The sequence below is a fragment of the Elephantulus edwardii genome, unplaced genomic scaffold (genome assembly GCF_000299155.1).
Source record: "Elephantulus edwardii isolate Elephantulus edwardi_28Jun2011 unplaced genomic scaffold, EleEdw1.0 scaffold00111, whole genome shotgun sequence".
Classification (NCBI taxonomy): Eukaryota; Metazoa; Chordata; class Mammalia; order Macroscelidea; family Macroscelididae; genus Elephantulus; species Elephantulus edwardii.
In genome coordinates, this window is record NW_006399861.1 from 9008301 (window position 1) to 9020414 (window position 12114).

The 12114-nt window shown below is 33.0% G+C and overlaps 1 protein-coding gene across 4 annotated transcripts in view; it reads right to left on the reverse strand.

The window, feature by feature from the left end:
• Positions 1–10549: 10549 nt before the first annotated feature.
• Positions 10550–12114, reverse strand: part of SYNCRIP (synaptotagmin binding, cytoplasmic RNA interacting protein) — a 26844-nt gene continuing 25279 nt past the window's right edge. For 2 of the 4 annotated variants that reach the window (XM_006892141.1, XM_006892139.1), the window contains one exon: positions 11865–12114. This exon is cut by the window's right edge and continues 92 nt beyond it. The gene's annotated coding sequence lies outside the window, so the exon portion shown is untranslated. The other 2 variants (XM_006892140.1, XM_006892143.1) reach the window with 2 other exon arrangements.

A 12114-nucleotide genomic window follows, 5' to 3' on the forward strand; every position in this document is an offset into this window, starting at 1 on the left:
CTTTAAAAAAAAAAAACACAATCCAAAAACACCCCCCCACACACACACACATCCCAAACAAAACAATTACCTGCCAAACACAAATTTTTTACTTCGATAAAAAATCAGTTTGGCTATAATTAAATGAGTTACAATTGTAGTTTCTTGGGTTTCTTCAGGAAAAAACCTGTAGTCTGTAAAGAACCATTTATGATCAATTAGACCTGAGTTTCCTAACAGATAGGCAGGATCACAAAGGAGAATATATATCCCAGATCTGTTTAATAACAATAAATGATAGTGGCTGGACTAGGATTACTGCATTCTAATGAACACATAATGCAATGCAGAACTGGAACCTACCAGAGTTAAATCCTAACAGTAAAATAGTTCACCAAGATGTAGTGGGAAGCTATAAAAATCAAGGAAAGAGCAAGAAGGGTAATAAGAACGTAGTAAGAGACTACGTATCAGTGCCAACGACATTTTTAAAAGAGGGATCCAATGTAGTAAAGAAAGAGTAGTCAAAACTTTTAAAATATATGTAACTTCCCGTCAATCCACTAGTATCCAGTGGACAGTTCTTTAAAAACCATCAATCTCCAACACCACTAAAGAGACTCAATAAAATGCTTTCTATAGTATTAAGACACAGGACTTCAACATAAAGGTGGTTACTGGAAAACCTAAGGAAGATATGCCATTAACGTGCTAGCATTTTTAAAAATGTGAAATATAAAATTTGTTAAGTAGTAAAGACAACCGTATTATTTTATCAGGTTCAATAGTAAATTAACTTTATACTACATGATATTTTATCTGCAGTTTTAGGGGAAGAATTAAGCTCTGTTGACACTTTGATATAAAGTTATAAAATTACTACAAATTAGATATTGCTGGGTATGTATTACATATGTGAATCTGGTTAAGTCCCAATTTGTACAGTATCTGGGGACTTTTGAAGGTACCTGAGGTACTTTATGGACTTTCAGTTTTTCTCAGAATATATGTGGGTTCCAGTGCTACTAAGAACAAAATTACAAAGGAGAAAATGTTCATGCATTATTATAGGGGTGAAAAAAGTCCAATTTCAATGTAACATTTCTTAAGTGAAAATATGTCACATCCAAAGTATCAAATGAAGCAAATACTTTGCTAGGCAGAAATTAATAAAAACCGGCACTCTATAAAATTATTTAACTCTATAAAACTATGTCACACAATGATGACAGCTACAAAAATTGGGACCTTTTTTAACAAGTATGCAAACTGAGACCCAGAGATTAAGTCTGCCTTTGAATATAATTTTTATTAAAGGTCTCAGTGATGAGTAATAAGCTTTTATCACCTAGAACTATTGAAATCATAAAGACTTTAACACCCACACAGTATTTCATTTTAGTCTTAAGAATACAATCTAAGATTTACCCATCTCATATGCCCAAAAATTTTAATTCAATCTCCCAAAGACACACAAGGGAGGATGCACAAACTCCTCCTTGTAAGGTTAAACTGACACTGAAAAGCTGCTGGAGTGTCAGCAACTAACCACTGCCGACACAGTTCAAACTCTAGAAGGGGCAACATGCTCTTCCATCTAAAAATCCACTGGAACATCAATTATGAGTTGGTTCCAACTCGCCAGCACTTAACACTAGTTGAATAAGCTTTTATTTTCCTTAGATTCTTGGTCTGCATGTTACTAAATTATGTATGTGAAAAGTTACAGGCAAATAACTGTTGAAAAAAATTTAAAACTAGGTTATTACCTATTGCTATTGATTCCAACTCAGCCATCTTAAGGACCCTTGGCATAACAGCAGTAATTATCCTTTCAGTATACTAGAAACTTATCAGGTGGCCAATATAAACATCAGTAGCTCAAATCCAATTAGTTACTCTGCAGACAAAAGATGGCAGCCTTGTAAAGCCACTGAGTCAGAAATAACAGCAGTAGGTTTTAATTGTATATTTGCATATAAATGATATACACAACGAAGTAGATAGTATCAAAAAATTAAGAATTTTGGTGCCAAACAGCAAATTGAGAACAAAATTTTCATTGTCTGGGAAGCAAAACTATGCTAGATTTCTGAGGTGCCTTTATGAGGAAACCCGCTACAATAAAGACTGATAACCTTGAAAACCCTAAGATGCAAGATTATTCTGCCCTAGGCGTACTTATTGATCTAGAATTCAATAAGGTTTTCATCTTTTGGAACAAGCATTATGATGGTGGACAAAGTCTATGTATTCTACGTATAAATTAATGTGGACTCACATTCCAAAATACTGGGTGGTGGGATTGAGAGATTGTGACACAATAAGGCATGAAGTTTCACTAACTGATAAGATACTGAGACAGTAAGTGGCCAAATGCAAAAAGCACACAAAATGATGGTTTCTTCTTTTTTTCCAACAGCCATTTTTATGCATTTTACTACTCCGTAATTCTTTTTCAAGTGACCTCCCTCCACTGCTCCCTCAAAAGACACTACCTGGTTTGTCAAATAAAACATGTCACTCTATTTGCATCTGTGATTACAAAATATCCTGTACAAAATGTTCAGCATGCTGTTCAAGTATTTCTACAATGCAAATCAAGGTGTTTCCTTCTATTCCAACAAATTGTGTTAACATACTGCTTTATTACCCAGAACTAATTTAACAATTTTGACAAAAAAAAATTTTATATTAGTATTCACAAGGCTTTCAGAAAGATGTCAATGGAACGTGTGAGAAAAGAAAGGTTTTTAGAGATGAAGGGGATAAAATGCCAAGTGTAGTTAGTGGGAAGGTCCGTAAAATTTTTAGGATCAACTCCCCTCTTTAAAATGAATAGCATGCTTGGGAAAGGTGAATTCTGGCTTACCTGTTTACTCTCAAACACCATGGAGAATAGACAGCAAAAAAAGCAAATTCTCTCTCATAGCAACCATAATGGATAGAACAAAACTGCCCCTTAAGAGTTTCCAAAGTCATCTTTACTGTCTCCCTTTTCTCTTTGCAAAGTGGCTAGGGGATTCCAATTGCTGACTTTTCCTTTAGTAGCACAATATTTAATCCACTAAACCACCAACAATGCAGAACTAGTTTACATATTCCTCTCTAAAACACATCCATTATTTTAGTGAATAGGCCCAACACAGTAAATCATCCACATTATTTCACAAACACAAGTAACAGAATCCGCAAACATTTGAGAAAAACCAGAGGTACAGAAATAGGCAAAGTAACCCATTAACTCATCCTATAAACTGTCAAATCTCTTAAAAAAAAAAAAATTACAAAAACAACTCATACCCAGCAAGTCAGAACTGACCCACAGCTGACCCTCCAGCAATTAGTTTTCAGAGGCTGTAAACTGCATGGAAGAAGAGTGTCCATCTATCTTTCTCTGGTGGATTCAAAGAACCAGAGGTCACCTTAGCAGTACAATTTGCAAAGATTAAGAGCCACTAGAACTCCTTAAATTTCAAGCACTCAAAAAAGATCAAGAGGACAAGAACAAAATTTGAAAATGGTAACTATTAGTGGGGAAACTAGGTACTCCAACCCAAGTGTGAAAGATGGGAGGAAAATAAGGAGGAAACTGTGAAAAGCAAATGGAGTAACAAAGGAATCTTTGAGTTCCAGTTAAGCAACAAAATGAAAAGTCTCAATTTTTCCATAAGGATAAAAGTCATCTAAGACGACAGAATGGCATTTTAGTAAGATCTCTTATAATCAACACTGGCTATTAAGATGCAATGGAACTCTTTCAAAGACAAAACAGTATTACCAGAATTCACTATTTCAACCATTATTAGCAATGGTAAAATGTGTTAATGCATAGTATGCAGAAATATTTATACTTCAGGTAAGAATGTAAAAAGTAATCCATGAAGATAAGCAACTGGAGGGAAAAAACGGGCCCCAACAATGCAACTGGTAAGAAAAAGAAAATTCTCAATTATGCATGTCATTTATTTACCTTGTGAACAAGTTAACAGTCTAAAACTTAAGAAAAAAATCAAAGTCATGGTCTATATTTTTCAAACAGTATGAAATTTAGCAACTGGTGGAAAATGAATTCTATTTGGTCTTGGAATTTTGCTCTTTGAAAAGAATGAATTTTGGTGAAATTATTTCAGGATCTAAACACTTTGTTAAAAGTCTGTCAATGGCATTAAGTACTGCTAACATGAGTTGGGAGAAAGGGGGCGGGGGGTGAATGTCCTTTACTTAAATAACTCACTGCCATTAAGAGGATTTTGACTCAATGACTAAACCTCAATTGGGTTTCCAAAATTCTAACTAGTAACAAAAGCTGCTGCCGGTCTCCCATCTAGGTTGGGTTAGCAGCAGCAACTCCCCATGAGGCCCACCAGACTTTCAGGTTAAACTCTCTCACTGTCATCAAGCTGACAATGACACTAAAGTGAGTTTGAGGAAGATGGATTTTTAAAAGTCCATCTTTCTATTACAGATCAAGTGGTGGATTCAAACCTCCTGTCTCTGGGTTGGCAGCCCACCTTCTTACTCACTAGACCCATCAGAGCTCTCGATATGTTTAAAGGCAGCGATAATTTTCCCCCAAGTTTTATTTAATACAATGCAGGTAAACTATTTAAAACTGGGCAAATGGTTAACAGTGGCAATTAAAAGAGGCATTTTAGTGGAGTGACCATTGTAGAACTAGAGCGAAGTTATTTAAGTGGGGAATAATCGTGGGCTGAAAAGGATATATATATATATATCTCCATTGCTTCTAAAATATATTCTGACTCTGATCTCTCTTAAGTATCATCAACCAAATATATAATCTAAGTAGCACTTTTACCCATTATTTAAACTAGTACGACTGCATACTGCAGGGAAAGACAATACCTTAAACACAAATTGCCTTTTTTGTTATCAGGTGATTTGATTTCTAATTTAAATCATTTACCAAGTGATAAATATTACAAAACAGTACCTATGGATTCAACTATCACTTCACAGTTACCTTAAAATATGATCAAATGGATTACTCTTCAAATATGAATAGCCATTTTTAAAAAAACCTTTCACTTTAATCAACTAATCTTCACAGAATGAGGACCTCATTTTCTATAAGCTAATCTTAAGTATTCTGTAAAATATGAAACATAAAAACAAGTATCACTTTTTGTCATAAATACAGTATAAACAAGGAATCTGCAGGATGCTCAGTTAATAGAACATAAAGGGAAAGTGCTAAGCTAGATTTGATCTCCATTGACAAAGACTTGTGAAACATTGTTATTTTCAAATAATAATGTTCGTAATAACTTGACAGATTTTAATAATTACAATTAATATAAAAAAACAAAGCACTCTACAGGTTGGAAGACCAATTATTCTATAACCTCAAAACAATTTTATAAATTTTAGGAAAATGTCAGATTGAAATTTTCAATATGGATTTTCAGGGTATTACTTTAACTTTTAAGCTTATTAATTTTTTAAAAAACCTTCAAATTATGTGTTTAAAAATATTCTACATGTAAGCATTCAACACCTATGCCAATTTCCCAATACAAAATGGAAACTGGTTTTAGGATTATTTTTTTAAAAATCCACTTGGCACCATTAGTGCCAATTTCCTTGCCCTCAGGGAGCTTCCATTCTAAACAAGAGCCAAATATTATCATATAAAGAAAACGGAATGACAAGTAATCATCTAAATAGATGGTTTTTCAAAGGCTCTATTAAGGGATAACACAAAGGTAATTTAGTAAATACATTTCAACTTTCTGTGCTCCTATGTTGTGTTTTCCCTAACAGCTAAATCGATCTTCAAGAGACCAACTGTAACTTACTAAATTTAGTGAATGTTCAACTTTCATTCTAATTATACATGCTGAAAATTAATGAAAATCTTCACTGTATCAAGAACAAATAAAAAAAACAAAAATAAGATTTTGCCAAAGTAACATTTTGTGCTGCATACACATATGAAGAAATTTGCCAATTTCTATAAATGTTCTGATACTGCTCATTACTTTTCTCAACACACATTCAAAATACTAAATATAATGAAGTTAGGCAATTTTTCTAATTCTCATGACTCACAAGTCTAATTTGAGCCTCAACTGAAGCCACATGAATATTCTGACTTTAAAAAACTTTACTCCTTTAGAAAGAAATGTAAGCGTTTCCTTACTTACAATGTAAAATAGATATAGCTTTAGAAATTTTGTGTTCAAATAATGTAGTACCGGCCATTTTCTTACTCGTATTGTAAAAGTTGCTTACATTTTATTTAAAAGCAGGATCACACAAATCTCATTATTCTTTTAAGAGCATCTCAAAATAAATATATTATCAATCACATAAATTGTGGAAAGTTCTGACTTTACGGGTATAGGGTGTTCCATCATTTCAAGAGACCCAATTTTTTATCATTTGTCATCTATAAAACCTTTCCCTAGTTTTATCAGCCTAGACTATCAGTAAACTTTATCTGTCTAATCTTCAGTTAGTTAAAATAATTCACTCATACTAACTTTGACCTTTAGCCTGAAAACACATACTGTTAGTAAATGATAGAAGATACCCATTTTCTTAATTAATCCTACAAGTTTTTCCAAACAAATTCCAACTTTTTGTCGCAGTAATTACTCTTCAAAATAATCAAAGGCCTAAAATTAAGATGACAATTCATCAGCATCATAACCCTTTTAGTTTTAAGCCATGTTAAAGAATTAACTGTATTCAATGATGCCTGTAGTAAAATCTTATTAACTACTGTTAAATGTCATCACTTATCAACATTTTAGAACACTATTAACGTGTTAATGACATGGGTTTCCAAAACATGACCCTAAAGTCGCTTTAAAAAGCAAAGGAAAACAAAAACCCCAAAACCCCAAATCAACAAATAAACCCTTTATTCAGAAGCTAGATTTGAACAAAAATTTATGTCCTAGTTTGACATCTGTAGCAGATCAAACAGGGAATGGAAATTGTTTTCATGTTGTCCTGGTAATTGCACGAGAAAGGCTTGTTTACACTCATAAAAATATATTTTAGAAATTCTTAAGAGGAAATCATAGGATTGAGTGACCTAAAAGGATTCTTACACTAATCAATGGTCGTCAAACTTATCCTTGTCCAGCCCTAACCCTACAGCTAATCTAGGACTTTAAGTAAAAAACCTCAATTTATGTTTAAGTTCCTCATTCTTTGTAACAATTTAACTTAATAAACACATGCTAAACCTATGTAGCCTCATTTTCATTTCCATCTAAATGTACAATACTAGAATATATTGTTTGTTCCTATCTCTTACTTCATGGCAACCATTAACTCTTCATTTCCAAATCTTTATAGAGAAAGCGCTATCATGGAAGAACACTGCATAGTGGAAGCACACTGGCAGAAAATAAAAAGTGAAACACATTACCATTAATTAAATTTCATGGAAACCACTGGCATATTATTTATTGTGTTAACTTTTTAACATTTAGTGAAGAGGTCCTATTAAAAGATCTCCCCATTGTGTGCTCTAAATTGGGGAACTGGTGTTTGAATGTATAGGTTACTGAAAGTGAAAGAACTCAAACTATTTTTAAAAAGTGTTAAATGAAAAATGATGAAATGGAGGACGCCCACAATAATTTCTGGACTCCTGGAGATCCTAAGACATGCTACAAAAATAGGTCTTTATTCTTAGGAAAATATAGTCAGAGCTAGCTTCCTTATGCTATACATAAAATCTTAACATCAGAGGCAGTACAGATAGTACAGAGAGTTTTTAAACTGATCTCCAAACAAGCACAAACCCACTACGTTGAAAGAACAGGAAATTTGAGGTTTTTGGCAAAAGACAATACTTCATAACATCTAATCCAAATCAAAGAGCCTGCAGACAGTATTCAGTGATAAAAAGAATGAATATAAAAATTTTATGGATTAATAAGTGTAAAAGACAACTAATTTTTCCATTAAGATACTTATCAGGTACAAGCTTTTGTTTCTCCATGCCAGACTTCTAAGTGGTTATCAGACTACTATTAATAGCATTAAAAACTTCCTCTTTGACCCAGAGCATTACAATACTAATCTCCTTTTCTAAGAAAGAACATGTTTTCCAAATGAATCTTCCTATTCTTGAACAGTTTTAGCTATTACTAAAAGGAGACTGTGATACTAAAGAAATTTATCAAGTACTATCTTAAGTACTTTTGTTAAAAAAAGTTGACAGATCCCAATAAATCTACTTACGAAATTTGCATAATTAAAAATGTCTGCAAACACTGGCTCATAATTAGCATCTTATGATACGTAGTGGCACACCCTAATGAGTGGTAGGAAATTGATACACCTTAAAACATCCTAGTCTGTCCCTTTTATATACTGTCACGTAAGTGCTTTTCCCCTCCCCCTAGTTAATTCTATACCCACCACTGAATTCTATGATCAGATAAATAGCACACGTCACTGGAAAAACCATGGTCTTGGTGGGTATTCTTGGAAGTTTTAGAAACCTGAGAAATCACAGAATCCAAGGAAGGGTAGCTTCCATTTCTAAATGCATTAAATCCTTTTGTTTTTTTAACTTTTCTTTTAAAGACTACATGTTATACTCTGTAACAGTTATCTTTTTGTTTCTGACCAACAGTGACTTTTGATTAAACACTCAAATGTGGCCCTCAATGTATAATTCTGTCATCCTATTATTAAATATTTTCAAATATTATATGCACAACTGAATACCCTAAGTCACCCCATCAGCCCGCTTCTGCCTTTTTCTAGATGATTATGAGGAAACTGTTAATATCTTATTAAGTCCGGCTTACAGAAATTGGTGGGAAAAATCTTTATGTAGTGTTCTCCCCAGCATTTTGTGCTCAATTCCACATTCATTTCTAACATTTTATTTTGTAAATGGCTGAAAATATTCCATGAAAAAAGTATGTTTGGTCAATTATTTAAGTTCTTTTCTTTAAAAAAAAAACCTTTCTAAAAATTACTGATGAAGGAAATTTATGATTACTTTTGATTGCCAAGTAGTCTGCAGAAACAAAATCTTGCGTCTGTTTTGGTTAGGTAACTCAGTTAAACAATCAGAATGATGTATACATTTTTCACCCCAAGGAAGGGACTTCATTCTTGTATTTAAGACCCTTGCCTTCACAATACATGTAACATTTTTTAATTTGGCATTTGCTCATTCTTTGAAGCTGTCAACGCCAAGAACCCAAACAAATCACAAATAGCAATAACCTACAATAGTTAACATTCCCCCTTTACATGTTGACATTTTTACTAAAAGATTAGTTATTTTTCATTTCCATTTCTCATATCCCATGACATTCCATATAAATTGCATTATTGCTTTATAGGCCACACAACATTCAAAAGTATGTTTATATGCATTGCCTGTTTTCCTTGATCTCTGATTAAAGAGTTTGATATGGATTTTACTATAGAAATTTAAGTTTGAAAATATCAGTTAGTATTTCTTCTTAGAAGTTAATTGTTCACATCACTAATCACTACATGCATATTTAGCTCTGATTATATTGCTCAAAAACTGCACCCATTATCAGAACAGTGCAAATGATATTTAATTTTAAAAGCAATTATAATGGCTTGAATTCAAAGTTATTCAAATGAACACTGTCAAGTAATTTGAGTGTGTATATATTTCTTCACCCCTCCTTGTATTGACGTTCTTTAAATGTAACCAACAATTCTTCACAATTTTTTTATCATCCGATGTTTTCTCTCCCAGGTCCCCAAACTAAGAATGCCAAATAGTCTTGGAAATCCACAGCTCCACAATATTTTAATGTTTACGAACACATTTGTGAACTCACAAAAGTGTTCAACATTTCAACTTTGACAATGCAGTCCTACATTAAGTCAAACAAACTAGTTCTAAAATCCCAACAAATAATTCTGAGAATTAACTTAAACACCTTGACAGTGTCCCTTAAAAACGGTATGACAGTAAAGTGCCAATAGGCATGGCAATGACCTCTTTGATGGGATCATTTAATTCCTTGGCACTGGGAATTAAGTGCCAGCACCAAGGATTACACTGAGATTGAATTTTTCTGAAGGCTACATTTCAGTTTTCCCACTGTTCATAAACCTACTGTACTTGTTATGTTAGACTGAAAGGTGTATGTTTCATGTAGCCTTCAAACTTACACTAAGATTTGAGAGATATGCACTTTAAAAAAGCACGGGGTAATATAAAAATTCAGTGGCAGAAAGTTTCATTAAGCACCAGGAACTAATTTTTGTGACCCCATACTCATTTGTAGTAAGTTTCAGTAACCGGCAAGGCACATTTACATATATTCCAATGAATACTTATTGACAAATTTTAAATTACACTCTATGTCCCAGCTATCCCAGTAACTGACATACAATATACTAAAATGATTTATTAAGAGAACATAAAAAAAAATCAATTAATGTGAAACATATAGCCTAATGGCAACCACTATACTAAAATTATGTAAGTACAAGTAAACATATGGAAATGTGTGCAATTCTAAGTTTTTAAACCAGAAGATTTCTATACTAACACACATTTATATTAATGACACATAAAAAAAATAAAAACTTTATTACAAAAATAAGTTACACTCGCCTCCAGCTTACAGTATAAAACAATTTTATTTGCAGGAATGCAAAATGATTGTTTGCCATGAGCATTTTAAACATATGACATGTCTAATTTTCTTGTTAAATTTGCATTTACTGGGGAACTGGTGTGTATAAAACCTTAATTAAGTATAAGCTCTGATCTTCATCATGGTGCCTATTGGGTATGTGATATAACTGCAGTATCCCTTTGAGGAGGGGAAGAAAGGATTTCTTTATACCAAGTCCGAATTAAACTATAATTTCACTTTTAACTTTAAGCTATTAACTTAGGACTTGGCAAAAAAATTTTGAGGGTGATTCAATAGAGGATGCTTCACCACTGAACACTCACTGTCATCAAGGTGCTTTAGAAAATTAAAAACATAGCACAAATGATTGTACTCTACAAGTTATCATGACTTGCATAAGAAATGGACAGCTGATTCACATTTTTGCAGTGATCAGCAGTAAGAAATGCACTAATGAAACATACCTTTTACCTAAAAAGCTAAACTACAGCCATATACTAATTTCTATGATTTATGAAAAAAACGTCAAAATATCCAAATGTCAGGCTTTGCTGTACAACTGTCAGTTTTAGTCTGACTTTTTATAAAGGGACACTGCAGTATTTAGTACAAGTTCGGATGCACTTTTTTTGAACATCTGATGTCTTACAAAAGTAACATCTTGCTAAACTATTATACATCCAAATAACTACAATATCTGAAGAAGCAAGGCTGCTTTTTCAGCCACAAAATACGACAAAAGCAAGGCCTGTTATGATGGTCATGAGGAAGTCTTACAAGCCTCTGAAACTAAAGGCAACTAAGAATGTTACATTTGGTATATTAAAATCTTACCCTCATATCATATTTAACAAGCCTTGCTTTTATCTACAAAGATTTTTCTATGTACAGTACAGATAGGGTATAGTTCAATCCTCTGCTACTGAGGTAGTTAACCAACCCTTTAAAAAAGGTTCTGAAAAGAACCACTATCTGGAATGCCTGACTAACCAGCTTTGATGATTACACCTGAAACTGCATATCTGAAACACAATTCAAAAGTGATTACTATAAAAAAGATATAGACAATCATGATTAACCTTGGTGAGCAGAAGTAAGATTTAAGGGTACCAACAATGGCATTCATGTGTATCACTGCAATAAAATTTAAATGCACAAATTCAAGAGAATTATTTCCGAATACCACTGCTGGGATCCTTAATTTAAAAAAACAGGGGAAAAATCTACTTAAAGCAGATTTTTTAAGAGAGAACTTTATTCTTTATTAAGATACCATGCTAGAAGTTATGAAGGATTTCTGTTGCAACACATTTGGAAAATAGAGTAGCTTTAGTTTAATAACTTGCACTGCAGAGAAAATTGTTAAAGAAATTCATATCAAAGTCCAAGTATTAGTTCAATGTCCCATATGTGATTCCATGATCTTCACAGGAAGGTCTTCTGCAATAGAATATGCTCCTATACAGCCGAGATATTTAAGGTTGCTTGATTTCCTTAC